The sequence below is a fragment of the Arvicanthis niloticus genome, chromosome 4 (assembly GCF_011762505.2).
Source record: "Arvicanthis niloticus isolate mArvNil1 chromosome 4, mArvNil1.pat.X, whole genome shotgun sequence".
NCBI classification, from domain to species: domain Eukaryota; kingdom Metazoa; phylum Chordata; class Mammalia; order Rodentia; family Muridae; genus Arvicanthis; species Arvicanthis niloticus.
This window is the reverse complement of record NC_047661.1, coordinates 77,771,813-77,799,504: the sequence shown is the minus strand read 5'-3', so window position 1 is coordinate 77,799,504 and position 27,692 is coordinate 77,771,813. Positions and strand designations below refer to the sequence as shown.

The 27,692-nt window shown below is 45.1% G+C and overlaps 1 protein-coding gene across 3 annotated transcripts in view; it reads right to left on the bottom strand.

Annotated features, from left to right (window-relative positions):
- The window catches only part of Znf697 (zinc finger protein 697), a 34,913-nt gene extending 7,442 nt beyond the window's left edge, over positions 1-27,471 (bottom strand). Inside the window, exons 1-2 of one of the 3 annotated variants that reach the window (XM_076933010.1) lie at positions 27,323-27,428; positions 22,427-22,578 (exon numbers count right to left, since the gene is read on the bottom strand). The gene's annotated coding sequence lies outside the window, so the exon portion shown is untranslated. Of the gene's footprint in view, positions 1-14,159; positions 14,777-22,426; positions 22,579-27,322 lie in introns of those variants that run through there. The other 2 variants (XM_034501100.2, XM_076933011.1) reach the window with 2 other exon arrangements.
- Positions 27,472-27,692: the final 221 nt, after the last annotated feature.

The following is a 27,692-nucleotide window of genomic DNA, read 5'->3' as shown; positions in this document are numbered from 1 at the left end:
AAGTGCCACCAGCAAGTCAACTCACTATCACACGCACACCATGCGTGCATAAACAACTGTGGAAAATAGGGCATTTGGGTAGGGGAGGAACAATAGCCACATGCCAACACTCATGGGACCAAAACTAAATCAGTTCAGTCTGTGAGGTAAATTTCTGAGTGTACATTTATGACTTAACATTGACATAAACATTGTTTTTGTTTGTTTCAGTTTTACTTTAGTCCACAGTGCAGGGGGATTGAACCTAGGACTGCAAGCAACCACTCTACTACTGAGTTACATGTCCCGCTACTTAGTTATTATTTTGGAACAAGGTCTTGCTAAGTTACCCAAGATGGCCTTAAACTCATTCTGTAGCCCAGATAGATCTTGAACTTTCTGTCTTCTGCATCTGTCTCCTGAGTGGCTGGGATTCTAGGACTATGGCATTTTTCTTTCAATTGTTTAGAAACCTTTCATGTTTATTTAGTGTCCTGACTCTGTACTTGCCACTGACACGTTTAGCACATGTGGAACCTCAGAGGCCATGTCCACCTGGCCACACGTGTCCACCTGGCCACACACGTCCACCTGGCCACACACGTCCACCTGGCCACACACGTCCACCTGGCCACACACGTCCACCTGGCCACACACGTCCACCTGGCCACACTGAATGTGGAGTTTGATGTTTTCAACCTCCTTGGTACAAAACATGAGCAATTCTCTTGCCAATAACTTGGGAGTTGAAAAGGCTATCGTGGCATGTTAAACCCTAGACCACTCTGGATACCTCTAAACTCTTCTGTCCCCAGAAGAGGAAAAACCACCACTATGGCTGGGAAAAACAAAAACAAAAACAACAACAACAACAACAACAAAAAAAAAAAAAAAAAAAAAAAACCCTTAAGGTTAGAAAAGAAAGAAAGAAAAAGAAAAAAAGAAAAGCCCTAATAACAATTCTCTTTAGTCCATGAAACCTCTAGTGTAGACAGGAAGCCAGTTTTGCTATCCTTTGTTTCCTCCATTTTGGGAAGTCTGCCCTCCATAAGCCTGAAACATTCTTACGAGCATTTAGCGAATTAGTGGAGGCCCTTTATGGAGCTGGAGGGAAAGTACACTCTATACAGGAGAATAACAAACTTCAATATGGCAGCTTCTTATCTAAGACTACTGTCTTCCAAGGCACACTCAGCCTGGCTCTGCAGCAAGGCTCTGCTAGATCTTTAGAAGAAGAAAGCCAAGACGATCAAAACCGTGGCAGGCTGGTTGGAGGCAAGAGCTGGATGCTAGGGCCTGCTGTGGTACAGACCGCATCCACAGTCTGAACTGTATTTAGTGTGGCATGTCAGTTCTAGACGAACTTGAAAAGGAACATGTATCAAGGACTGGTAATCCAAAAAAAAAAAAAAAAAAAAAAAGCCCCACCAGCGTAAGATTCTGAAGCCCTCTGTGGATGTTTGGTTTGCAACTCAAATGCAAAGCGAATCATGTCAACACTGGGAAATTGAGCCAAAAATAATTACTTTCTGCCATTCGCCATGCTTGCAGCTTAGCTCAAGGAAGGAAAGGCACATCCAGGTCAAGGATCTTGGTCTGCAGTACCACTGTCTAAGCAATCCTCAGAGAGGACTGCAAGAATAAGGCTGTAGACTTGATCCCTTGCCTGGGAAGAAGGGGTGGAGGCAGTAGTGGCAGGAGATGCATCTCAGGTACATCTTGATAGGATACTTGCCTCGTATGCAAACCCTGAGTTAAGAGTCCCAGGCACAGCACAGAACCAGATGTGCCCATGTGTAACTGCGATCTCAGCGCTCAGGAGGTGGAGGCAAGAGAATCAGAATCTCAAACAGTGAGTCAGAGGGCAGCTGTGCTACAGGAGAGAGACCCTGTCTCAGAAAAAGAAAATGCTAAAATACAAAGAGCAAAGAAAGGTATGGTGAGCAAGGATGTCCCATCCTTGGCAAGGAGCTTTCCCTCCTCTACCCAGGCCTTCCTTGGTGTGAAAAGCAGGAGTTCTGCATCGAGGAGATCCCTCCCCTGGGTCAGGCAGGCCCAAGGGAAGTCAACTAGCCTCTCATAGGCTCAGTCTCATCAGTGGAAAGAGGTAGTGCTACTTAACCTTTCTCACAGGGAGAGCACTTCTAAAAAGCACTTTAGAAGACATCAGAGAGTCGTTAGTGCTCTGCTGTGGAATGCATGCATTGTTCCTCTCGGCATGCCTCTTGAAGATACAGTGGCTCCTCTATGATTTGGGCAGACACAGCACCCCAGCAGTGTCTCAGATCTTTCTCCATGGTGATGATATACTCACTCCTTAAGTGTAAAGATTGAGCCCTTCCCTTAAATTTCCTAAGGGAAGCTGTTGTGTCTGAACTTAGTCAACAACATCATGCAGGGCAGGTGGTTCCTTTGAAGGTGGACCAACTTCGCTGCCAGCTGCCAAGTTTCAAAGGAAGAAAGGAATATTATTATAGTCGTGAACCTTCTCAGAGGTGAATGCCACATGAGACTTCTGTCCTCAGTCACACTCTGCATCACTCGTTTGCCTTCTGGAGGTTAGGCTCAACAGTCAGGTACATCCCTTGAATCTGCACATACGGTGCACTGGAAGGTGGTGTTGAGGGCCAGGGCTCATGCAAGGTTTGCAAATGTGGCTTATAGGTTTGCTGGTGGGGGAGGGATTCAAGAGAGGTTTCTAACCAGCTGACTGCAGCAAGAGAAAAAGGGTGTATCCCAAAACTAAAACGGCAAGGACAGCGACTGCAGCCCACCTCCCTGAAGGGTGGAGTGTGGTGGTCCAACCTGGAATACAGCTTTACCTCTGAGATCTTGGACAGCAAGAAGCAGAGGATGCGCTGGTTGGTGACTTCCTGTGAACCCAGAGATCAGATCAAATGCAGGAGCTCTGTATCTCTAACTTCAAAGAGAGCTAGGCTTTGAGCTCCCCTACTGAGACTGGTGAATCCACAGGACCACCACACAGAAACAAGGCAGGCTCTGAGCTCCCAAAGGAATCCTCCTTCATCCTCACCACAAGGGGAGGGAGGGTTAAGAAGGAGCTGGAAAGAAGAGCCCCTATCAACCAAAAGCAACAATGTTAACAAATTTGTTTTAAAATGCCATATGTTAGCAGAAGACTAGAAGTCTATACCTGCTGCCCTCATCCTCCCTCTCCCTGACACACACACACACACACACACACACACACACACACACACACACACACACACACACAGACCTGCAATGACAAACTCAATTCCACTCACACCATCCCATCCTGGATTGCAAACCCCTATCAGGCAATGGTGGAAGCTATTTAGATGTAAGGATAGGTGTTCAAGATACATTACTTAATAAAAAGCTACAGCTGGTTTTAAAAATATCTTATTTTCATTAATATAGACACAGTAGTATGTAGGTTAACACATATATACGCAGGCTCAGAAAGGAAGGTCAGGAGCTCATCATTAAAATATTAACCATCTGTGGGTCACTTCTTGGAGGCTTCTGGCTGTTAATGCTTATCTTACCAAAACCCAATGATGTGGGCTATGTCCAACTTCACAAACAAGAAACAACAGAACTGATTATACCAAGGCCCCACACCTGGTGAACTACAAAGCGGACTGAGATCCAGCCCACCTTCTCAGACAGCTGCTGGTACTTTGGAGATCTTTGCCATTTCTGTATGTATTTGCATTTCCTACAGTAAATGTATTATTTTTTTTTTAACCCAGGAAAAAAGTTGCCTTTATTTTCAGTATGATCAAATATGTTAATGAAAAACCTGTGATCATTCTAGAAGCAACAAAAGCCACAAGCGGAGCAGCTGGGGTTCTGTCACTCCTGAGGACTTAACTTTCAGAACTTAACTTTCATTACTCACTGCGGGGTAATGGGAATGTCAGCTGGGCACGGCAGACACTCAGCCACTTTGTTCCAACTCCTCTCCTACTCATTTTCAAAAACTAGCAACATTTTCCTGGGGGGCGGGGGGGAGGGGAGAGCTCAGCCAGGGATGGATAATGAGTAGGCAGCAGGGCCGAGTGATCACTTTGTAGCCAGACTGACCCATGCTTGAACTGTCTGCTCTCAACCAGCTACCTGACTTTATGTGAGTCACATGACTTGGAGGTCGCATTCTGTGTCCATAAAAACAAGGAGGTTCCCTCCTACTTGCAGGGTCATTCTACGAGCCTGATAAATTACCATTTGTTAAAGCTGATGACACATTAGATACAGCGTGAATAGAGTTTATAATTAATTACTTTATTCTGAAGTTCCAGGTACTTGACTTAAATAATTGTACAGCAAACCAAAGTCACTGTCCACAGCTATGTTCCCTGGGAATACATTCTTTTTCCGGCTCCAGGTAGAATTTCCCTCAGCCTTCCTGCTGTTAATAAACAACTCAGCATGTGAAGACAAGAATCAAGTTGTGGGTGGTTGCTGAAGGGAGCTGGATACAGGGTGAACAGTTGGTAGTTTCGAAAATATCCATCTTAAAGCACAGAACTTGGGTCTAAAGCTAACCGAGGAGTGGGCGTATGGCTTAGCACACCCCATTCACACACTGTCGCTAAAGGAGCCAACTCCCCCAGTAAGAACAGAGGAGGTTAATAAGGGAAGGGGAGTGGTCCAGCGGGAAAAACTAACTCCACATCTAGTTCTAGGGGCTCACAGAGGCAAAGGAGCAGCACGAGCTGATGGGACAGAGTCCCAGGTGCAGCCAGCACCACCACTCTGCTGTGTGTCTGATCCATGCTTCTAAGAGTTTGAATGTGGGGCAGGGAGGGCAGGTGGAGGGCAGGTGGAGGGCAGGTGGAGGGCAGGTGGAGGGCAGGTGGAGGGCAGGTGGAGGGCAGGTGGAGGGCAGGTGGAGGGCAGGTGGAGGGCAGGTGGAGGGATGGCTCAGCAGTTAAGAACGCTGGCTGCTCTTCCAGAGGACCCAGGTTCAATTCCCAGCACCCATGTGGCAACTCACAGCTGTCTGTAACTCCATTTCCAGGGGATCTGCCACAAACATGCATGCAATAAAAATGAATCATTTTTAAAAAGAGTTTGAATGTGCCTGAGTCCTTGATAACCAGGTTAGTTGTCTAATAGAGGCACTAAGTCAGTTTTACAAGCTCCACCTTGTCAATCAACCACCGCCTTTAAAGACGGAGCTGGGCACCTCCCTAGCACTGTTTAAATCCAAATTTCTAAAATTTACATATTTTCATGTCCCTTGTTCCTCCTCTGTGGTCCCAGCTTTTAAAAATGTTACTAGCCTTAAAGTAACCCGGAAAATGCTCAAGAGCTTAAGTCATCTGGAAACTGTCTGAAACGACCAGTCAATGCACCTGGAAGATACTACTTCCAAAGCGGGTGGGGGTTAAACATGACCTAGTAGCTTTGGGGGATTTTTTTGTTGTTATATGTTAACAACATGGTCTGTGTCCGAGGCTGCCGTTGAGCTCCCTACATAGTCAAAACAATCCTGAATTTCTGGTCCTGAGATTACAGGTACTGTCTTCCCGGCTTGTGCAGCACTGAGACCCAAACCCAGGAGATCAGTCTTCACAAGCACTCAGTCAACTGGAGTGCATTCCTGCCCTCAAAGTACTTCTATAAAAAGAAAGAGGAGGAAAAGGCTGGAACAGAGGGAAGAGGAAGCCAGGAGAGTGGGAAATGAGACTTTGACCTGGGTTTACTGCGATGTTTAGCCCCCTCTAGATCTACCTGTTAACTATTCCTTTGATCAGGGTCCCGCCCCTTTATAGATGAGATCTAACTTCCTACGGATGGGCAGTCAAGTCCATACCACCCTCCCACCTCCCTAGATTTTACAGAGAGAAACTAAGGCCAGAAATAGCACCAAGTGACAAAACACTAACAACTCCCACCCTCCAGTGGCATCCACACACACATACACACACCCACTGCCCTGCTGCTGTGGGACAGCTCCCACCCCCGTGGAGATCAGAGGCCAGCTGTGATAGTCCCAGGCTGGGAAGCAGTGTCTCATTTGACTGGACCTATGCAACTTACCATACCGTTGATCCAGTCTCTCTCCACTGATCCTACAACTATCAGGAAAGTAGGTTACTCATTATATGTGTTAAGAATACCATTGGGCAATGGTTGCATATCCCTTTAGTCCCAGCACTCAGAAGGCAGAGGCAGGAGGATCTCTGTGAGTTTGAGGCCAGCCTGGTCTACAGAGTGAATTCCAGGACAGCCAGGGCTGCACAGAGAAACCCTGTATTGGAAACACACACACACACACACACACACACACACACACACACGCCAAACTCTGAGCATATGGCCCATCCCCTAGGCAGACTAACCTGTATCATAGCAAATGGGGGAACTGGCAAAAAAGCCTTGTGACTCAGAAGAGGCAGGCTAAACCTGGAACCTCCTGCCTACTCCCTCAGACCTTGGGTGGACAGGAGTCATGTGCTAAGGCCACTGCCAGGTGGCAGGTGGCCAGGCCAGCAGAGCTGCCTTGTCAGGGAAAGGAAGTGCTCTCTGGGCAGAAGGCCAGGAGTGGCTCCATTCAGCAGCCTCCAGACTGAAGCGCCCTTCCTGTCTCCTACTCATCTTGGGGGGGGGGGGTAAGCCAGAAATCCAGCAGCAGCATCTAAAAGCTTCTTTCTGCTGCTTCCCACAGCCCTGGCCCACCACTCCCTCCCCAGGGATAGTTTGCATACAAGAGTCCAAGCAAAGACACACAATTTGGAAGAAACTGGTAAAGACAACTCCAGGCAGCAGTCCAAAAGGCTGGATTCAGGACAGGCAGGGAGATCCAACTGGGGACTGCAAGGGTTAATCATTTGTCCATCTTCATCAGTAACCAAGTAGAAGAGTTGCTTCTTGAGGGGGGATGGTCTCAGAGCCCTGCATCCTTACTGGCTAGCTAACAGGGTAATAAGTCAGTCACCTTACTGGACAGGTGATGTCTCTGGTGAACAAGAAACACAGCTTCGTCACCCTCTTCCCATGTGTCACATCCAAAGAGGCCACTGACCCTCACTTTGGCTGGCTTTCACAGACCACCCAACCCTCAATGCCAGAGTCCTGAGTGACAGACTGCTGAGCAAGGTAGACCTGAATTCCAGACAGAGAACAGCAAAACACGCCTGCAACTAAGTACTGACCACTCTCCAGACAGGAGAAGCCAGAATAATCTAGTTCCTGATCTGTAGTTACTGCCCTTTCACCTAGAGAGGAGAGCCCAAAGACGACATAGCCAGTGGGAGGCCCTGCTGAATTCAGTCTCTAGACACACATGCGCACACACACGTGCATATGAGCACACACGCACATGCAGACACATACACACACCAAACAGACAAGCACAGAAAACCACACAATGTCCTTGGGGCCGGGTATTTCCTGTCCATTATCGCAAACAGGACCCCTGAGAGTATGCAACCTGTCACACCCGCCAAGCCCCTAAAAAAACAATCTCAGAAAAATATCCATAAATGTTTGTTTATGTATCTTGCTGCCTTGTAGCCCAGACAAACTAACACAAAAGATTAACTACCACACACACCCTGGCCAAAAAGCAATCTCAAATAATCCCTTCACACTTCAAATTTACCCCTAAAAGCATAGGTTTTGTCATGAAAATCACAATATATACTTGGATACAGTTTCTGTACCATGTGATAAAAAGGATGAGGAGGAAGACTAAGGTTGATCCTAAAAATGCTCAGACAGGCCTGGAAGCTCAACATGATAGAGGCTGAGTAAGAAAACATGGCCAGCTTGGGCTACATAGTGAGTGTCAGACTAGCCAGGTCCACAGAGCAGAACTCTGTTGCAAAACTAACAAACATCCTCAAAGTCAAGGGAAGCTTTCTGGACACATGTATGGTATACACAGCAGAAAGAGACACAGTTAATAACTAATCTTGCTTAACTAAGAAGGGACCTGGAATGGAATGCAGGAGGGGTGTGTCTGATGAGATGTGCTCATAAACAGCCTTGTTCTGGAAGTACTGATGGGGTGGGAGTCTCTGTGTTAGGTTTCTGGGTAGGGTCAAGTGATCTCCGCAAGTCTTTCCAAATCTAAATGATTCTGTGATCCTGTTTCCCCTGGAATGGGTAGTCCTGAGAGAAATGTTCTTCATAGCAAAGAAGAAGACAGGGGTGCAGGAACAAAGAGTTTGAGGCAGACACTCTGTCACCCAGCCTCCCATGTAGATTCAACAGGAAAAAACTGCCGTTCCCTTCTCTGCCCAAAATAACTGCTTGGTGTTACTGACAAGGAATGGCTGGCATTTTCCTCTCGGAGCATTTCAGCTGGATAAGTGACACCTCTGCGTGTAACCTGCCACGATAGGGTCCCATGAGTCGAAGGCAAGGAGAAAGACGAGCTACCTGATGTCTAAATGTTCCTGCCTCATCAAGTCTCACAACTCTGCAGCTAGACTGATTTAAAGTAAAACAAAACAAAGCACTTGCATACACTTGAAAACACTTTTAAAAACTTAACTCACTCTTATTTCCTTAAAAATAACAGGATACACAAAACCCAGATCCTAAGAAGCTGCAAAAGACACATGATCTCCAGTTTCTTTACCAAGAGAACAATGACAAAAACAGCAAGGAAAAATGTAATAAAAAGAAGAAAGGAGCAGGGCAGGGGGAGGGAAGGGTTTGTCCAAAGGTCAAAACACAAGTAATAAATCAACCAACCTCAACAGTACTTACACAAACCCAACTCAAATTAACGTACTACAAAAGCAAGTTCTAAGCAGTTGGGCAAGGTACACAGAGAAACAGGGGCATTAAAAATTCAAGGCTAGCCCCTGCCTGGTCTGCTCCTTTTTTTGTTTTTGTTTTTGTTTAATTGGGTATTATATTTACATTTCAGATTTTATCCCCTTATCCCACTTCCTCCCACCACCAAGAAACCTCCTATCCCATCCCCCCTCCTCATGCTTCTATGAGGCTGTGCCCCCACCTACCCCCGTCCCCACTACCCCCTCCCCACCCTCACATTCCCCCACACACACACACTCTGTGTTCATTTTTCATGGAACCAAGAATCTTCTCTCCCACCTATGCCCGATAAGTCCATCCTCCCCTACATATACCACTGGAGTCATGGGTCCCTCCCTATGTGCTCCCAGGCTGGTGGTTTAGACCCTGGGGAGCTCTGGTTGGTTGGTATTGTTGCTTTCCTCATGGGGTCACAAACCCTTTCTGCTCCTTCAGTCTTCTCTCTAACTTCTCCATTGGGAAACCCTTGATCAGATCAGTGGTTAGCTGTGAGCATCGGCCTCTGAATGTATCAGTCTCTGGCAGACCTCCAAGGAGACAGCTATATCATGTTCTGCTCTTGTATGGACACCGGATTCCACCCAAGACATCCTGGAGGCTCCACTGAACCCAGAGCCATAGGTAGGAAGACCCACACACTGTATACACATAGCTGGGTGCCAGGAGTGCTCAGATTCCAGCAGATACCCAAACCCCCACCCCTGCGGAATAGCACTCCCCTTCTACCCCTCTCCCGGATCTGAGGCCTGGAGCAGACCCCTGCCCAGTCTGCTCTTGTGTGGACACCGGATTCTGCCCGAGACATTCTGGAAGGTCCACTCAACCCAGAGTGGCAGAGGTACCACTGAACCCAGAGCGGCAGAGGAACAACTGAACTTAGAGCGGCAGACAACATATCCTAGAAGAGCCACTACACTCAGAACAGTGGGCACCTTATCCTGAGACATCCTAGAGGAGACACTGCACCCAGAACAGCGGACACCTAGCTGGACTGCTACCTTGGAGACACCTTATCCTGAGTCATCCTAGAGGTACCACTGTACTCAGAGCAGCTGGAGAAGATCACAGAGACATCTGGATCCCTAGGAGATCAGACACAAGCAAGATAACTGGAAAGGCAAGCTTCAGTCAGAGACAGCAAGTACAGGCAGCACTAGAGTTAACCAGATGGTGAAAGGCAAGCGCAAGAACTTAAGCAACAGAATCCAAAGTTACATGGCATCATCACCACCCAGTTCCCCCATCATAGCAAGCCCTAAACACCCCATCACACCGGAAAAGCAGGATCCAGAATTAAAATAACTTCTCATGACAACGATAGAGGATTTTAAGAAGGACATAAATAACACTCTCAAAGAATTTAAGGAGAACACAGGTAGACAGATAGAAGCCCTTAAAGAGGAAACACAAAAATCCTTTAATGAATTGCAAGAAAACACAACCAAACAGGTGAAGGAATTAAACAAAACCATCCAAGATCTAAAAATGGAAGTAGAAACAATAAAGAACTCACAAAGGGAAACTACTCTGGAGATAGAAAACCTAGGAAAAAAGATCAGGAGTCATAGACACAAGCATCACCAACAGAATACAAGAGATAGAAGAGAGAATCTCATGTGCAGAAGATACCATGGAAAACATTGACACAACTGTCAAAGAAAATGCAAAATACAAAAAGCTACTAACCCAAAACATACAGGAAACCCAGGACACAATAAGAAGGCCAAACCTAAGGATAATAGGCATAGATGAGGGGGAAGACTCCCAAATTAAAGGACCAGTAAATATCTTCAACAAAATTATAGAGGAAAACTTTGCTAACCTACAGAAAGAGATGTCCATAAATATACAAGAAGCCTACAGAACTCCAAATAGTTTAGACCAGAAAAGAAATACCTCCCACCACATAATAATCAAAACATCAAGTGTACAAAACAAAGAAAAAATACTAAAAGCAGTAAGGGGAAAAGGTAAAGTAACATATAAAGGCAGACCTATAAGAATTACACCAGACTTCTCACCAGAGACTATAAAAGCCAGAAGATCCTGGACTGATATCATACAGACCCTAAGAGAACACAAATGCCAGCCCAGACTACCATACCCAGCAAAACTCTCAATCAATATTGATGGAGAAACCAAAATATTCCATGATAAAACCAAATTTACACAATATCTTACCACAAATCCAGCACTTCAAAGGATAATTGGTGGAAAACTCCAACACAAGGAGGGAAACTACAACCTAGAAAAAGCAAGAAAGTAATCTTCCAACAACCCTAATAGAAGGTAGCTAAACAAACATATCTCCACTGCCAATAACAAAAATAACTGGAAACAACATTCATTTTTCCTTAATATTTCTTAATATCAATGACTCAATTCTTCAATAAAAAGACAGAGACTAAAAATTCAAGGCTAGCCTGGGCTACATAGTGAGGCGCCCTCCAAAAGCAAAGCCTACGCAAATTATGAGACAACTAAGTAATTGCGAAATTCTGCTTAGCGATCTGATATCAAGAACTGTACATCTTTATGATACTGGTATTTGGATAAGTTTACAGAGTCCTTTATCATCAATATATGAAGAAATATTTACAGATGAGATGATAACGTCTGGAATTTGCTTCAACACAATTCCAAGGAAGAGAGGATTAGATGGATGCGGATGAAACAGGAAAGGCCATGCATCAGTCTCTGCTAAATGCTGTAGATCTACGTTCATTATTCCACCCTACGTGAGTTTGTATTTTTTAGATAGAAAACCAAACCTGCTTTACCCTGCTTTACCAACCTACGCCAGAGAAGCTTCTCTCTGCAGCGGGCAGCAGTTAACACAATAGACTATAGTGCTGAGTGTGTTAAGCCCTGGCCCCCAAGGCTCAGGGAACATTGAAGAAGAGGGATGGAGAGGAAGTAAGAGCCATCAGAAAGCATCTTACTGTTAAAATATTTCAGAAATGGGCCACAGTGGTTTGGAGAAGAGGGTAAACCATTTTAGCATTATGTTTGCCAAGATATCTGGTTGAAAATAATAGCAACTAATTCAGATCCAGGCTGTAACAGACAAACGTACCAGCAGCTTCAAATGTGATCGCGAAGAAAGGATCAAGGAAGCGTAAACAGCGCAAACATTGTCCAAGAACACACAAGCGAGTGCCAGGCAGGAGCCTACATCCATGCATACCAGCTTTTGCTCCAATCACCCTTGCTTCACCACCCAAGGTAACCAGTGTACTTTGGCTACTCGAACTAGCAATCAGTGCCTTTCAGCACACCAATGCGCCTGCTCTTCACTTCCTATTCGACGGTGTAACAGGTGCCCTTGAAGAAGGCTGATCCCCGAGTCCCAAACATACAATCTCTCTGGGTTATACTTCATTTACATATTTAGCCCTGGAATTTGTAGCTTCTGTTAACTGCTTGATAGGACAATGAGTCAAGTCACATTCATCAACTCATAACCCGCCCAGTACATGGATCCTTTGTAGGGTGATCTCCATCCCTGTCTTAGGAAGAAGATTTAAAGTCTTGCCAAAGTAACCAACCCATTCCTAAAATATCTTCAAAGTCTTAGCCAAATCATCTACCTGCAAATGAGATCCTGGAATACCTGGTCAGGAGGGAGATTCTTGTTTTAATATTTATTTGTATTATTCTTTAATTATGTGTGTGTGTGTGTGTGTGTGTGTGTGTGTGTGTGTGTGTGTATGTGTGTGTATGTGTGTGTATGTGTGTGTGTGGTGTACAGGTGCTCACAGAATCCAGAGAAAGGAGGTGGATGTCCTAAAGCTGAGGTTACTAGCAGCTGTAAGTCACCCAATGCTGGCGGGCATGAAAACCCCACTGAGGGGGCTTCTGCAGGAACTGTAAGAGATCTTAGCTGAACAGTCTCTCCAGTTTCTAGAAGGAGCTTACTGATAAGAATGACACAAAACCCTCCAAGATATGAGACCATAAACTAGAAGATGTGTCTAGATCAAGACTCCAGGTCATCTAATCTACGATGAACAATTCTTCAGATTCAGATTCACAGTATCTCTTTGCTCCTGTTTTAATAGCATCCCCCTCCGTATCTGGGAGGCACCAGAGAAGTAAGCCAGGTGGTAAAGGCCGATGACTACAGTGACATTTTGCTGAAGAGACTATACTCATTGATAATGAGAAAGTCTGACATGTTTTGTTTTTTTGTTTTTCTGTTATAAGGGAGTTTATTTGGGGGAAGGAAGTGGAGCAAGGACCTGATAGAGGCAGACGAGTGGACATGTAAATAGGCAGACAGACAGCAGAGCCACTCGGGCAAAGCAGGGGAAGGGGGCAGAGAAGGACAGAAAGGATGGAGAGAGAGACCAGCCAGGAACACATGGAGAGAGAGAGAGAGAAAGAGAGAGAGAAAGAGAGAGAGAGAGAGAGAGAGAGAGAGAGAGAGAGAGAGAGACCGACCGCACTGGGGTGGTGGGCAGTCCTTTTATATGCTGGTGGAATCTGCCATGTTTTATATGCTTGAGAGAGAGTGAGAAAGAAAGAAAAAGAGAGAGTGACAGAAACAGAGAGACAGAGAGAGACAGAGAAACATTATTTCCCAGAGAAAAAATGAGGCCCAACAAATATGTAAGTTTTGTCTGAACACACGAAGGTAGTGAGTAGGCAGAGCACTGAGACAGCCATCCAGAGTCAGCTGGTTCTTTCAGTCTCTTCTGCATCTGACCTCCTCTGTCATCTTCACGGCTTGGTGCTCTAGCTACAGTAAGCACACTCTGTGGGCAACACCTTCCTTCTTCCTATTTCATGTTCTCTTCCAGACTTCAGCCAACTCCTATTGTTACTCTCCTACTATAATTAGGATTAACCTACCTCTTCAAAACTAAAAAATAATCTTAAAGGTTTCATCTGATTCTCTAAGATGGTCTCCGACAAACCAGGTTTTGGATTGTCTATAGTTTTCGCTCAAGAAACAAAACATCTTGTTGACATTTTTTAGTTGTTTGAATTAACACTGACTTGGGTCAACACTGAATAACATTAAGTCGCTTGTGTAATTGTGTAAAGGAAAAATCAGGGTTGGAATATGGCTACAGAGACCATACATATGTAGACAGTTCTGGCTATGCCATCTTCAGTTATCTTTATCCCTCACAATGCTAGTGATTGAACCCAGAGCTTCATCTGTGCTAGTCAAGTGTCCCCACACTAAACTACAAACACAGCTCCATCCAAAAAAATTTTTAAATCATTATTTCTATTCAAACTATGAATGCTTTTCATTAAAAGAGGCTAGCTGCTTCCCAATCCTGCAGAATCCTTGGCCTAAAGCCAGTCATCAAACTTTACTGCACTTCTTCCTAAAGCATCATTTGTTTTCTTTCCAAAAACAAACCTTGCAGACTACTCACTGGGAAATGAAGGAACGTTATCAACGCACAGGGTCACAGATAGCATCACCACCACAAACCCTCGTTCCTCTGGAGCCTGGGTGTTCAGGTGTGAGCTAGCTTGGCATTCTCCTCCTTTTTGGCGCCACCGTCACTGCACTGGACACACACTAGATAGGCACACCGACAAGTCACTGTAGAATCAATCCTAAAACACACTTGCCACTGTTTATTCTCCTGTTCAGGAATCCCTAAATGACACTAGTAGAGAGGCACAGACTAAGCGCTCAGTGATTGAAATCAAGACTCTTTATCTGGTGCCTAGAATCCCATGAAAGGTACTTACTGTGCTGGCTCATGCTGTCCTTTCCAGGACACACAAGAGATGTCTCTTGTTTCCTTCCCACATGGAGCAGTCAGAGCTCAGCCCTCTGGAGCCAGACTGATTGTAGAAACCTAGCCTCTAAGGTTACTCTGGGGCAGGTTGGTGGGCAAGTATTCTATCACCGAGGCACATCCCCAGGCAGCCCTGCTGGAGCTCTCTGAGCCTCCATTTGTTTCATTTATAAAATAGGGGAAAGGAATTTAACTTAATCTATAGAATTACTGTTAATGGCTCACACAGAATTATCTCATTTATTTTTATTTCACTATGACTGAATCTCGCATTATTTAGGGGATACTTTATTATTTCTGTAACGAAAGCCACATAGATAAGACCTCACATATTTAGTAATGTGTTATCAGTGTACAAATGAGGAAAAACATGTTTAACGTTCCTAGACCAACATGACTGCTAATTTCCATACTATGCTAACTTCACAGAGTAGACCTGGCTTTCTGAGGTACCTTCCCTCATCTTATTCTGCCTAACATTTGTTCATAATTATGGGCATATTTTTAACTGACTAGGGATGTAGTTTAGTGGTAGAACTCTTGCCTACCAAGTAAAGGACACTGGAGAGTTGATCCTCAGTGCCACTACAAAACAAAACAAACATATGTGAATGTGTACATATAATAAATATATGATTTATACCTACCTGCTGGCTCTCCCTTTCCTTGTCACCTCTCAACGAGCTGTAAGTTCCTTGGGTAAAATGTTGAGTTTTATTCACTTTGGTGATTCTCCCATGTGAGTTCTCAAACGTTTCTTGAAACACAAAATTCTGTATAATCATTTCATTACCTCTGCCTCAAAAGAAAAAAACTAAGAAAAAACTGGGAAATCCAGAGGCCTGGCCAAGATCACATCAAGATGGAAGCATGAAAACAACTTGGTTTTTTTTTTTTTTCAAAACACACACATTTGTTTCTTTGCTTGTTTGCTTGTTTTCAGAGACAGACTCTGTCCTGGCTATCCTGGAATAACTCTGTAGAGCAGCCTGGCCTCAAATTCACAGAGATCTGCCTGCCTCTGCCTCTGGAGTGCTGAAAATGAGAACATGTGCCACTACACCCAGCCAACTTGCCACTCGCAACCAGATCCAATAACCCATCAGCACCAGGAGCCAAGCACACCCAGCCATCCACTACTGAGGCAGTCATGACAAAATGGTAGTTAACTTCAGACACTGACACAATTGTCTCAAAAAGGAAGACTGTACCACTTGGTCAAGAATCATCACTTCTTGTTTATATCAGATGTCCCAGCAGAGATATGACCTCTATTCTACCTGTGCAAAAGGAAATAAAAGAAAAAGAAAGGGAAGGGAAGGGAAGGGAAGGGAAGGGAAGGGAAGGGAAGGGAAGGGAAGGGAAGGGAAGGGAAGGGAAGGGAAGGGAAAAAGAAAGGGAGGGAGGGAAAGAGGGAGGGAGGGAAAGAGGGAGAGAGGAAGGAGATGGAAATAGAAAAAGAAGAAAGGAAAATGAAAGCGGTCTGGTGTGTGTGTGTGCTGCTCATGGAAATCACCCAGTACTCTCCAGTACTCCCCAGTACGCCCCAGCCCTCTCAGTCACTGCTTCTCTCTCACTGATGACAGATAGGACAAACAATCATACAAATCTGGAAATGCACAAGAAGCAACCAAAACTCAACCTTTCCAGAGTAATAATGAAAGTAAAGAAGATACTGAACTACGGGAGGAGGGAGGAACACCATGCAAACACCAAGAGGCACCTGCATGTAATGTTAAGAGTGTCTATGTGAAGGGAAGTGATTCTCTGACAGGTGTTTTGTTTTCCTTACTACAATTAGAAAGGTATAGATTTCCTTAATTTCTCACGTTCCTGTGTCTAACTGTCAACCACGAAAATCTTTTTCGGAAGGGTCTAGGGTTAAGTTCTAATGCCAGAGGTGCCTGCAGTGATATAGAGGTTCTGATTCTCACTGATGTTGTTGGCAGTGATCGGGGTAGCAACCACACACTCTTAAAGAAACAATTACAGGGCATAGGAAGTGGTGACCAGAAATAATCAACAAACCACCAACTCAATCAATAAACCCAGGTGCCTATTGAGAAGTAGAGAAATAAAAACAAAGGTTCCTATAGTTATGTACTGGCTGTGTACAATCCCTTGACATTGTTATTGTTGCTGCTGCTGCTGCTGCTGTTGCTTCTCCTCTTCCTCCTCCTCCTCTTCTTCTTCCTCCTCCTCTCCCTCCTCCTCTTCCTTATCCTTCTTTCCCTCCTTCTCCTCCTGTGTCTGATCATTTTGCCTACATGAATATGTGTGCACCATGTGCTTGCATGGTACCCTCTCAGACCAGAAGAGGGTACTGGATACCCAGGACCCGCAGTCACATTGTGAGCTAACATAAATTGAATTAGGTTCCTCTGCAAGAACACTAAGTACTCTTAATTGCTAAGTCATTCTTCCAGACCCTCACTTAAAAAAATAAAAAAATAAGCACGAGACAGGTATTTCTTCAAGACTGGCTCATGGTTTTGTCTCCTGTTTCTAGGATAAAGCAAGCTTTGTATCTGTCACATGCATACCCCCAGAGAAGAAAACAGATTGTGAATGTTCAGATATAAATATTGACACAGGTACAGACATATCAAAACAATGAGATAAGCATAGACTTGGAGAAAATATTTGCAAAAATGTATCTGATAAAGGACTACCACCCAAAATACAGAGTAAGCAATCTTACTACTGAACAATAGGTCTGAGGTGATGGCTCTGTCAATAACATCCTTGCCCCACAAACACAAGCTCCACATAAGAAACCCAAGGGCTGGAATGCTCCCACAATTACAACACTGTTGAGGCAGACACCAAGATAGTTTTCTTCTTGAAAGAAGACATTTCCCAGCTTCTCCTGTGGACTAAAGAAGCCATTTCCAACCCATAAGGAGTCCCATCCCATCTTCCTCTGTGGGCATTTAGGTCACTGGTCCATATGAGTGATGCCACTGGCAGGGAAGAAACTTGGTCCAGCCTAAGGTCCAACCAAGCCTCCCTTTCTTTACACTTACCATCTCTCTATAGCTGCCTCTTAATAATGTAATATATAGTTACATTATTATGTCCAATATACAACGGTGTAACATTGTAAAAGGATCAGGGTCTTAGAGTGTGCACCACATATGAAATGTCTCAAACCACAGAGAGGCATGTAACACTCATTCTACTCTCAACTTTGAATAAAGAAAAACAGTATCTTAAGTAAAAACAAAATATTTGGTTAGAAACCAACTGATAAGGTAAAATTTTTAAAGTCTGAGACTGTTTTTTTAAATGACCATTTCTAGTATTTGAAAACATAACAATTCATATTTTGAAATATAACAATACAAGCTGGTCTGCTTGCCTGCTGCAGTACTCTAAGATGAAAAAGGACTAGACCTGACACTGGGATGAGAGTTGCATCCCCTCCACAAACAATTCGGCTTTCACACCAACAGATCCTAACCGGTTTGAGATGGAGCCTACAGACAGGGACCATGAAAAAGCCAACTCCAAGCCTCCTATGCATGGCCCCTTGTAAACTGATTTACAAGGATGCTGTAAACAGAAGAACTTGGTACCTAAGCCTAGCCTCTGACTGGCATGGGACTAGTTCAATTGGCCCTGGCCCTTTACCCTAGCATTCAGTTCTTCCTCTTAGCAGAAGCTAATCCCAGGGTCTACACTCTAACCATCCATGTTCCCTCATTAAAGGAAGATGCCAGATACTCTGTCATCAAACTCACAGCTTGGGAAAGTTATACAGAATATTCTAGAGGTATATTTGACAGTTGGTTTTATGTCTGTAGAGTCAATAAATGTCTCTAATAAATGATAGCCCACGCTTTTAGATCCTTCAGAAGGAGATGATTTATATCAGTGGTTCTCAGCCTTCCTAATGCTGCCACCCCTTAATACAGTTCCTCCTGTTGCAGTGACCCGCCCCAGCCTGTAGTAAGATAGAGAGCTGCCAGAGTCCACCACTTGAAGTCTACAAGGAGTATACAGGCCTTGACAGTGACGTTTGTAGATGCTTTCTAAGAAATTCCAAAAGTCAGTATCTGTTAAGGCTCACTTAATTTGGTCATCTTGCTTTACAACAAACCAACCTATCTTTTAAATAGAATCATGTTAAGAAATAGGCTTATTGCTGTCCATATGAGGTGACCTAGACATCCGTCCATTGGAGAAAGCTCGCTTTAGCCCACCTTGTTAATTCAGTCTGTGGTGTAAATTATTTATTACAGATCTAACATGACCAACTGCCATAATGTTTCATCTGTTGGCTGACTGTATGGAATGAAAAGGTAGAGATTTTTAATGGTTCTGCTGCTAACAGGGTTGATTTTAGAAATCTTTGTAAAGTTCTCATTTACTGACACTGCTGTCACTGACTAGGGTAGCAGCAGAGAATGGATGCTCAGGAGAGCTCTAAAGAAGCGTCTGCTGCAGAGAACACAAGGCAGTCACTGTCTCTGGGAGGATGTTTACATTGAAAATTAAAAATAATTTCTTTGGGAAAAATACAACTTACAATTAAATTGTCTCTTGGAATGTAGGTATAGCAACTTGGTGTTAAGAAAAATATGTATTGTATTGTCATGTTTTCAAATACTATAGATGGTCATTTAAGGGAACAGTCCCAGTTTTTAAAATTTTTACCTTATCAAATGGTTTCAAGCCAAATATTTTGGTTTTACTTAAGGTACATTTTTTCTTCACTCAATAATAGCTGGTATTGTTAATATTTAGAGCACGAATACACAGTCCGTCATGTGTAAAAGCAAGGAGCATGTCTCAGACACATTCTGTTCAGATGCACTCCTTGAATGCTGACTTTGAGTTCTTTTACAGGGCTTCCAGGTGCATCCTTTATGCAGGAGTCTGATGTAACAACAGCTGATTACAGTGACCTTTTCCTTCTACAGAACACTGTAGAACATGTACAGAACTGGTACATGGTCCAGCCAGTTATACAATTGCATTTAACTCCTGTTAATCTTGATGTAAAAGCTTTCCTCATGTAACTTTGTTTCTTAATGTCCCCCATAAAGTTGCAGTTATATCTTCCGACGACTTACGTTCTGATCTTTGCCAACTGTTAAGTTTTACCATGGCTCTTTGCATGGACTCTCTTCTGAGGTACTCTTAAGTGCTGTTCCTCTTCACCGTTCTGTCAGCCTTCAAGCAGTCTCAGAGATACAGACATCCTCAAACCCCTACAAGGCAGTTGGGATGACCTCGACAAGAGGACTATTGGGCCACAGGCCATGCATATTATCCCTCTTCCTGTCGCTCTGCACATCATTTGGGGAACTCACAACTGAAGCATCCGGACTGAAGCTTCCTTTCTATCAATTATCCTCTCAGTCTCACCAGCTCAGGCCAGCTTACCGTGCTTCAGGACCAGCTCTGCTTACCTGCTGCAGTGCTCCAAGATGAAAAAGGACTAGACCTGACATTGGGATGAGAGTCGCATCCCCTCCACAAACAATGCGGCTTCCACACCAACAGATCCTAACCGGTTTGAGATGGAGCCTACAGACAGGGACCATGAAAAAGCCAACCCCAAGCATCCTCCTGTTTGGATTCCTGGTTCCCTACTACCCTGGCTCCTCCCCAGGTCACTTCTTTCCCTCTTATTACCCTCACCTGTGGGGTTTCACCCTGTCTTGTAAATGACTTACTTATGGAACCTCACCCTATACCCAAACAAAATGTCCCAGGTGAGCTCTTCCAAAACTCTCACCTTACATTTGCCTCTGATACATCTGCAAAAAGATCTTTTAGACATTGTGGAGAAACTGGCTAAAAGGGACTATCATCTTTCACCCCAGACCAGATAAAATTCGGGATATTTCTCTCCTATTTCCTCCTGCTCCTTCCTCTGATGCTCTGTCGCTCCCTGCTACTTCAGCTCCTCATTTCGGTGCAACAGACCTGGCAATGGGACCAGTCACAGTCACCCGGAATCAACTCTATGCCCACTTTCTCTCACTGGCCCACTCGGTCTTCCCCACCTCCGGCCCTCCATATCACTCAACAGTCTCAGAAAATCTCTCGGTTTTAACTCTGTAACCAAATCAAATGCTTTCAACTCTCTTATTTTCCAAGTCTCTACAGGAACGCAGGTCACCAACAGTATGATCCATTGCAGCTGATTAAGTTAAGACTGCTCCCCGCCCCCTCCCCCTCCCTCCCCCCCTCCCTCCCCCCCCCCCCCCCCCCCCCCCCCCCCCCCGTTGCTGTGTGACCAGAAGACCCTCTTCTTCAATGGACCTAGAACTACCTGCTCCAACAAAGGACTACACTTCCCAGCTTCCCTTGTGGCTTCTCAAGTGTAACAAATGTATCATGCTGGTACATGTTGAGAGTGGGGGAGGCTGTGAAAGAGTGGGGGCAGGAGGAACATGGAGACTCTGTACCTTCTGCTCAACTCTCCTGTGAACCTAAAAACCTGAAATTCTCTCCTTTCCAGTTGCTGACTATTTTGTTTTTTCATCATACTTGGGAACCTTGGCTAAAAAAAAAAAAAAAAAAAAAAAAAAAAAAAAAAAAAAAAAAAAAGTCACATTTTCCTCCTTTTTGGTAATCCCTCGGGGTGGTGGGGGGAAGCTCTGAAAATGTCTATTTTTAAAAAGAAATTATGTATAGTTGCCGTATGATTATTTCCTAGCTCAGACAGTGAATAAGCATTTGCTCTTCCCCACATTTCCTTATAAAAAGTTGGCAGTACCATCATACTAGGCAAGAATAAAAATGTAGTATTTTAAATAGTTAAAATAAGAAATATTTCAAATATTTGAAACATAATATGTGCTTAATAACTATTCAATCGATAACAATGTGTCAGACACACCATAAGCTACCATTTTTCTAGGTTCTGGGTTGCTAGAGATCATGTCCAATGGATTTATGTTTCTATCCAGTTTTTAAAAGCACCTGTCATAAGTCTTTACGAATATCTGCTGAGGGATTACCAAAAAGGCCCAGGAGGAAAATGTGCTTTTTTTAAACCAAGGTTCCCAAGTATGATAGAAAAACAAAATGCTAGCTGGGAAGGAGGCACTTTTCAGTAATGTCTCTCATCAAGTATCAAGCAAAGTGTGCTAGCCACATGACAGCACATGGCCCTGAATCCTAAGTGGGACACTTCTTAGAAATAAGCCCAGGAAGAACGGTTGCTGCCTTGTACTTTACGGTAGGATCCTAACTAAGGTATCAGAAGGCCACATGTATACACCTCCTTGAAGAAAGGTCACCCCTAGACTGTGAATGCATAGAACCTGACCTGTTGTGTAGTTAGGCACAGCTATCCCATGAGCTGCCTGCCAGAAGTCAGGTTCAATCATGGCGGCTGACAGCCAGGTCCACCCAAGAAGAAAGGAGAGACTGCCCGACCATCCCTACTTGCTGAAGTAAAGCCCAAGCCCATCCACAACTCGACTCTTTCCACTCTCACAGGGATATTATCAGATGTGCTTCTTCATGCCAGCCTTTCTCTTTTCTATGTCCTGCCCTGCCGGCACCCAGGGAACCCGATGGTTTCCTTAGCTGTACAGTAAAAAGGCCTTTCCAAGATCTAGTGAGGGTGGACACGCCAGCTGAAGCAGGGGCCCCACCCACACCACCTGAAATCATTAACTTCCACATCATTGATGTTCACACAAACACAGAAAACAGCATACCACAGCTCTACCCTGCATCCTTCCAACCGGATCTGTCAGTCCCATTGAAAGAAACCGGAACAATAACAAGAAAATCAACTGCTTTCTGGTCCTCCTTCTACAACAGAAGCCAACTGTTGACATGAACATGTTTCATCCCTCCGTTTTTGCATTTTACCCATGCCCAATAATTCGTGATGATCAGAGTTCTGAAAGTCCACCACGTACCATCTGGACACAGTGCCTGCCGTGTGCTCTGTTAAGTTCTCATGAAGACGTCAATAGAACCCAGGCATCTCAGGCAGTGCAAGAGCTGACGGACAGCCTAAGGATGGCCTGACACAATCAAGCCAACCTACCCAGAAGATAAGGGACTTAGCCTGGAGAGGAGAGAAAACAAATTTAAATAGGCTGGAAGAAAACAAAAAACAAGAAGAATTCTGGGCACGTTTCTGTGCCCAAGGGCTCTAAGGATTCTAAATTTGATCTTTCAAACTAATAGCCATGGGAAATTAAAAGCATTTTTTAAAAATGTGGTTTATTATTGTTTTGTTTTTAATTAAAAAAAAAAAAAAAAAAAAAACCTAATTTTCTCGGAATGAGAACCAGTAGGATGCTTTTAGAAGCCTATCAATATTCCTGGCAGGCAACCTGCAAATGTGGAGGTCTGTGGAGGCAGAAAAGGCAGCCACCTGGCAATTCCCGCCCACAGAAAGCAGCCCTGAAAGCTGTGGTCAACAGAGCTACATTCCAATGCATGTCCAGTTTGGAATCTGGGGCTCCAGGCAAGTTTCTTGAAGTCTCTATGACCTTTGGTTTCCTCATTTTTAGAATGGAGATAATGTCAGATGAAATAAGGCAATGCAAATAAACTCTCTAGTTTATTCTGTGTACATGTACAGGTACACATACACAGGTGCACATATACAGGTGCACACACAGGGGTACACATGCAAGTGCACACACACACCCAGGTGCACATGCATACATGTGACCATGGAGGCCACAGGACAGTCTTGGCTGTCATTACTCAGGTGCTGCCCACCTTTTTATCTGCCAGATCTCTCAGTAACCTGGAATTTATCAAGTATGCTAGTCTGGCTGGCTTCACGGATTCTCCTGTCTCTACCTCCCCAGGACTGGGATTACATGCACAGGTCACCATGCCTGGTTTTTGGTTTTGTTTTGTTTTGTTTTAACACACATTCTCAGGATCAAATTCATGTCCTTGTACCTGCAAAGAAAGCACTGTACCAACTAAGGCATGCATTTCCCCAGCCCCAAATTTCATAGTGTAATCACTGATGTCTTCAATGATGTATCCAGACAGCGGTGACTGCTAGAAATCACAGAAAAGCAAGCAAGAAAAAATATTCATTTATTTGTCAGGGGAAAAAAAAGCTAAATTGGAAGTAAATCAAGTTTGAGCACTTTTATGTGGTATATTTTGACCCCAACAGATAGTTTAGGCTGTAAGAGGGAATAGGCATGTTCAGTGTCTGACTCAGTTGCAAAGAGCAGGACTTAAACACTTTAACAACTGAGAACAAAAATCACCTTCTCCCACGTAGACTTATAAAAACACTTGACTATGCACGTACATGAATCCATTCTATATGTTGCAAGAGTTTAAAAACATTCAGCTTGGCAAAGAAGCTCACTAACATGGTACTCACGAACATCTTTTACTAGCCACGGAGACAGACACGTTTAGTAGGTCTTCTTCAACCAGGAGAAAGGAAAGGTTTCGGTATGCCATGAAACAGAGGTTTTATTTTCCCTGTCTCAATGAGTCCTCACAAGTCTGAAAAAGACTCCAAAGCTTTACTATAGAAACTAAGTAAGAGATAAAATAAGCTGTGTGTGGGCTGGGGACGTAGCTCCGTTGGTGAAGTGTTTCAAGCTTGCACTATGCTGGCCCAGGTTGGATCTCCAGTAAGGCATAAAATGAAGTGTCCTGAAGCACACCTCTAATCCCAGCATTCAAGAGATAGAGACAAGAAGGATGGGAGCCACGGAGCCTTTCAGCCATCCTTGGCTACACAATGAGTTAGAAGCTAGCCTGGGCTACATGAGACCTGATCGATAAGTAAATACAAGATATGTGTGTTATTTCATTGCTTTTATTTATTTATGAACTTCAAATTAACCATCCTTTGTGCATCTGCCGCTTATAAAGCATCAGGGAGAAAAAGTCATTGTCCTCAAGGAGTTTATAATTTAAAGGGGAACAAGATGAACAAGTTCTCATAACAGACAGGAAGAGGTGTCACCAAAATTCAAAATACCACGAGCAAAAGCTTAAAACTAACTAGGAATTCTTTTTTTAAGAATTATTTATTTTATGAATATGAGCACACCGTCCCTGTCTTCAGACACACAAGAAGAAGGCATTGAATCCCATTACTGATGGTTGTGAGCCGCTATGTGGTTGCTGGGAATTGAACTCAGGACCTCTGGGAGAGTAGTCAGTGCTCTTAACCTCTGAGCCATCTCCCCAGTCCCACTAGGAATTCTTGAAAGGTTCCTATGAGGGAATTAGAAATTGGAACAAAAATGAGAGGCAGCACAGGAATGTGCTACAGGGGTGTGGTTTGACCTGAGTAACCAACACTCAAGAACGTGTGTTCCTTCTTAGGATGAAAGCTGTTTGGTACAAGGACCAGTAGAGAATGGAGATACAACGGAGAAGTGGGCAGGCACTGGCTACGTACAGAACTCTAAAGGCCGAATTAAGTTATTAACCTTTGCCAACTACATTAACCCCAAATAGCATGTAGTATACTCTAAAGGCCGAATTAAGTTATTAACCTTTGCCAACTACATTAACCCCAAATAGCATGTAGTATACTCAGAAAGCTGCCAAGACGCAGAGAAAAGGGGAAAGCAATGACCTAGAGAGAATGCTTCAAATGGCACCCAGGGCACCTGCACAGGGCTGCAACCTGGGCTCCTGCACCCTGCTGTGGCTTCCTGTATTGTCCCTTGGGGAGCAGACAAGCCCTCTGCTTGTCTTACTGTGTCCTCCTTGGAACCAACTTCTACAATTTCTCCTTCCTTTCCCAAGACACTAAAATTTAGGCAGACAAGTAAGTAGATTCTGGAGAAATCCGAAGAGCTCTTGGCAGGAGGAAAAGGAAATGTTATGCAAATCCTTCAGCTTCAGACATACAGCCTCCAGTGAGGTCACCCAGTCCCTTCAATTTCACTGCGCCCTTTGAGTTTTCTGACTTCCTGTCACTCACTCCTTAATTCCAGTAGGTTTTGAGTGCCATCATGTTTTTCTCCTGAGCGACCTGGAAGTGGCCTGACTTTCACTGTATGGTCTTGGTTCAATCTCCGGTCATGTCACTGTCTCTTGGGCTGTCAATTTCTCCCCTGAAAATCCTACCTCCTTGCATGCACGCCAGTGTGTGCAACTGGGGACTTTTTCCAATGCAGACACTCTTCCTTCATTTCATCCTAACACTGACTGCCTGGACAACTCCAGTTAGTTCATTCTAACTTAGTTCACATGTCTTATCTAACTAACAATGAAAGTGAAAAACCCTTCCTCCCCCTACAAGCCATTTATCCAGGATCTAGAGCATCCTGTTCTCCCATGAGCCTTAGGTAATCCCCACCCTACTCAAGAGGCATTCCTTTGGTTTTAAAGTATATTATACATCAAGTAATCACCTTATGTTTCCTTAAGAGAAGGGATGCACAATCGTACATACATGGAAGAGCAGAAAGGCATCAGAGGCAGGTGAATTCTCTTATAGGAGTCACACTCCAGCTGTGTTCAAACTTGCCCATTTGTTCACAGCAGCTCACAAAGACCACGAACTTGCTAGCCGTTGCCGCATTTACCACACCGGTCTCTTGGGAAGAGACCCACTGTATGGGAATGCTGACAGCCAACAGAGCCTGACTCAACAGGCAGGATTACAGCACTAAATTAAATTATGTCTCATACTCATTTGGAGGGGTAGCTGATTCACTGCCGGGGGATGGGGGCCGTTGAGGAGGAGGAGGAGGAGGAGGAGGAGGAGGAGGAGGAGGAGGAGGAGGAGGAGGAGGAGGAGAAGGAGAAGGAGAAGGAGAAGAAGGAGAAGAAGGAGAAGAAGGAGAAGAAGGAGAAGAAGGAGAAGAAGGAGAAGAAGGAGAAGAAGGAGAAGAAGGAAGAAGAAGAAGAAGAAGAAGAAGAAGAAGAAGAAGAAGAAGAAGAAGAAGAAGAAGAAGAAGAAGAAGAAGAAAAACGGTTAAATCATGGGAAGTCTTAAAGTTTCATTCTAGAGGCCTACTATTGTGTGCTCTGGCTGTAAGGTACACCCAGGGCCCCTGTCTCACTGTTCCTCTTCAGCATCCCAACGCCAACATATGCCTCACCCCAGGCCACCTGAGCCTCAATAAGCCCTCTAGCTGCAGGCTCCAGCTCTGTCCACCACCTGCCCATGACCAGACAACGTGGACATTTGTGGCTGGGGATTCTAGCAAAACCAGACAATGACCCCTCCTGGGCCACGAGCAGCTGGCTAGCTCAGCCTTCTATTCGCAGGTCTTCATTGTACCTTTAGCCCAGTCCGATCGCAGCCCCCAAGCGGTAATCCGAGTCGGGCAGACAAATGGGAGGAACGGGGAACAGACACACATTTCACAAGGGCCAAAATGAACCTGCTGCCCTTCGCAAAGTCCCCACCTTCACCCCCTTCCTTACAGTGGGGCTGGGGGGCACTGACTTAGCAGGCAAAGGGAGCACGATCTAAGCCGGTGCACACAAAGCCCTTCACCTTCGGTCTAGCAAGCTCCTCCCTGGGCTTGGTCTCCCGGGGTCTCTGATGCCCCCTTCGGTGGTCTGTGGGACGGTCCGACTTGCTCTGGCAGCGCAGTCTCAGCCTCCTCCTCCTCCCCGCCCCTCGCTACAGAGACCAAAGGGAGCTCAACCCAGCTATAGGACACGAGGGCTCCCCATGCGTCCTTGGTTCATGAGCCCACAGAGTGGCGGACCACAGTCCAGTGTGTGAAGGATAGCTTCGCGCGGCAGCTCAGCCACAGCATACACCCCAGCCCCGGGATGATCAGCTCAGGACCCCAGCTCCCCATCCCCGAAGCTGGCGCGCCCAGCCGCAGCGGCGCTCCTACCTGTGATGCGCCGGGCGGCTCTGAGCGCACTGCCCAAGCCTGGCGCCCGCGCGTCTGCCCGGTGCTGCGGCGATGCGGCCGCTGGCTGGCACTCGGACTGGCTGCCCACTGCCTCCTAGCTGGGGCTTCCTGTGGGGCTGGACAAAGGACATTTCCTGGGAGGAGCAGGGAATGTTCCCAGCATGCCTCGATTTGTAGTTCACCGGGACTTCCTGCCACCGCAGCAACAACGGGGGCTCCTGCGGACCCCAGGACTGGAGGAGAGGCACTCGCTACGTCCCTGGACACTGTCGGGTTGTAGTTGCTCTGTGCAGATGGCCGACCCGCCGCCGCTTGGTAGAGTCGCGGTCCTGCAGACCCGTTCTGCCCG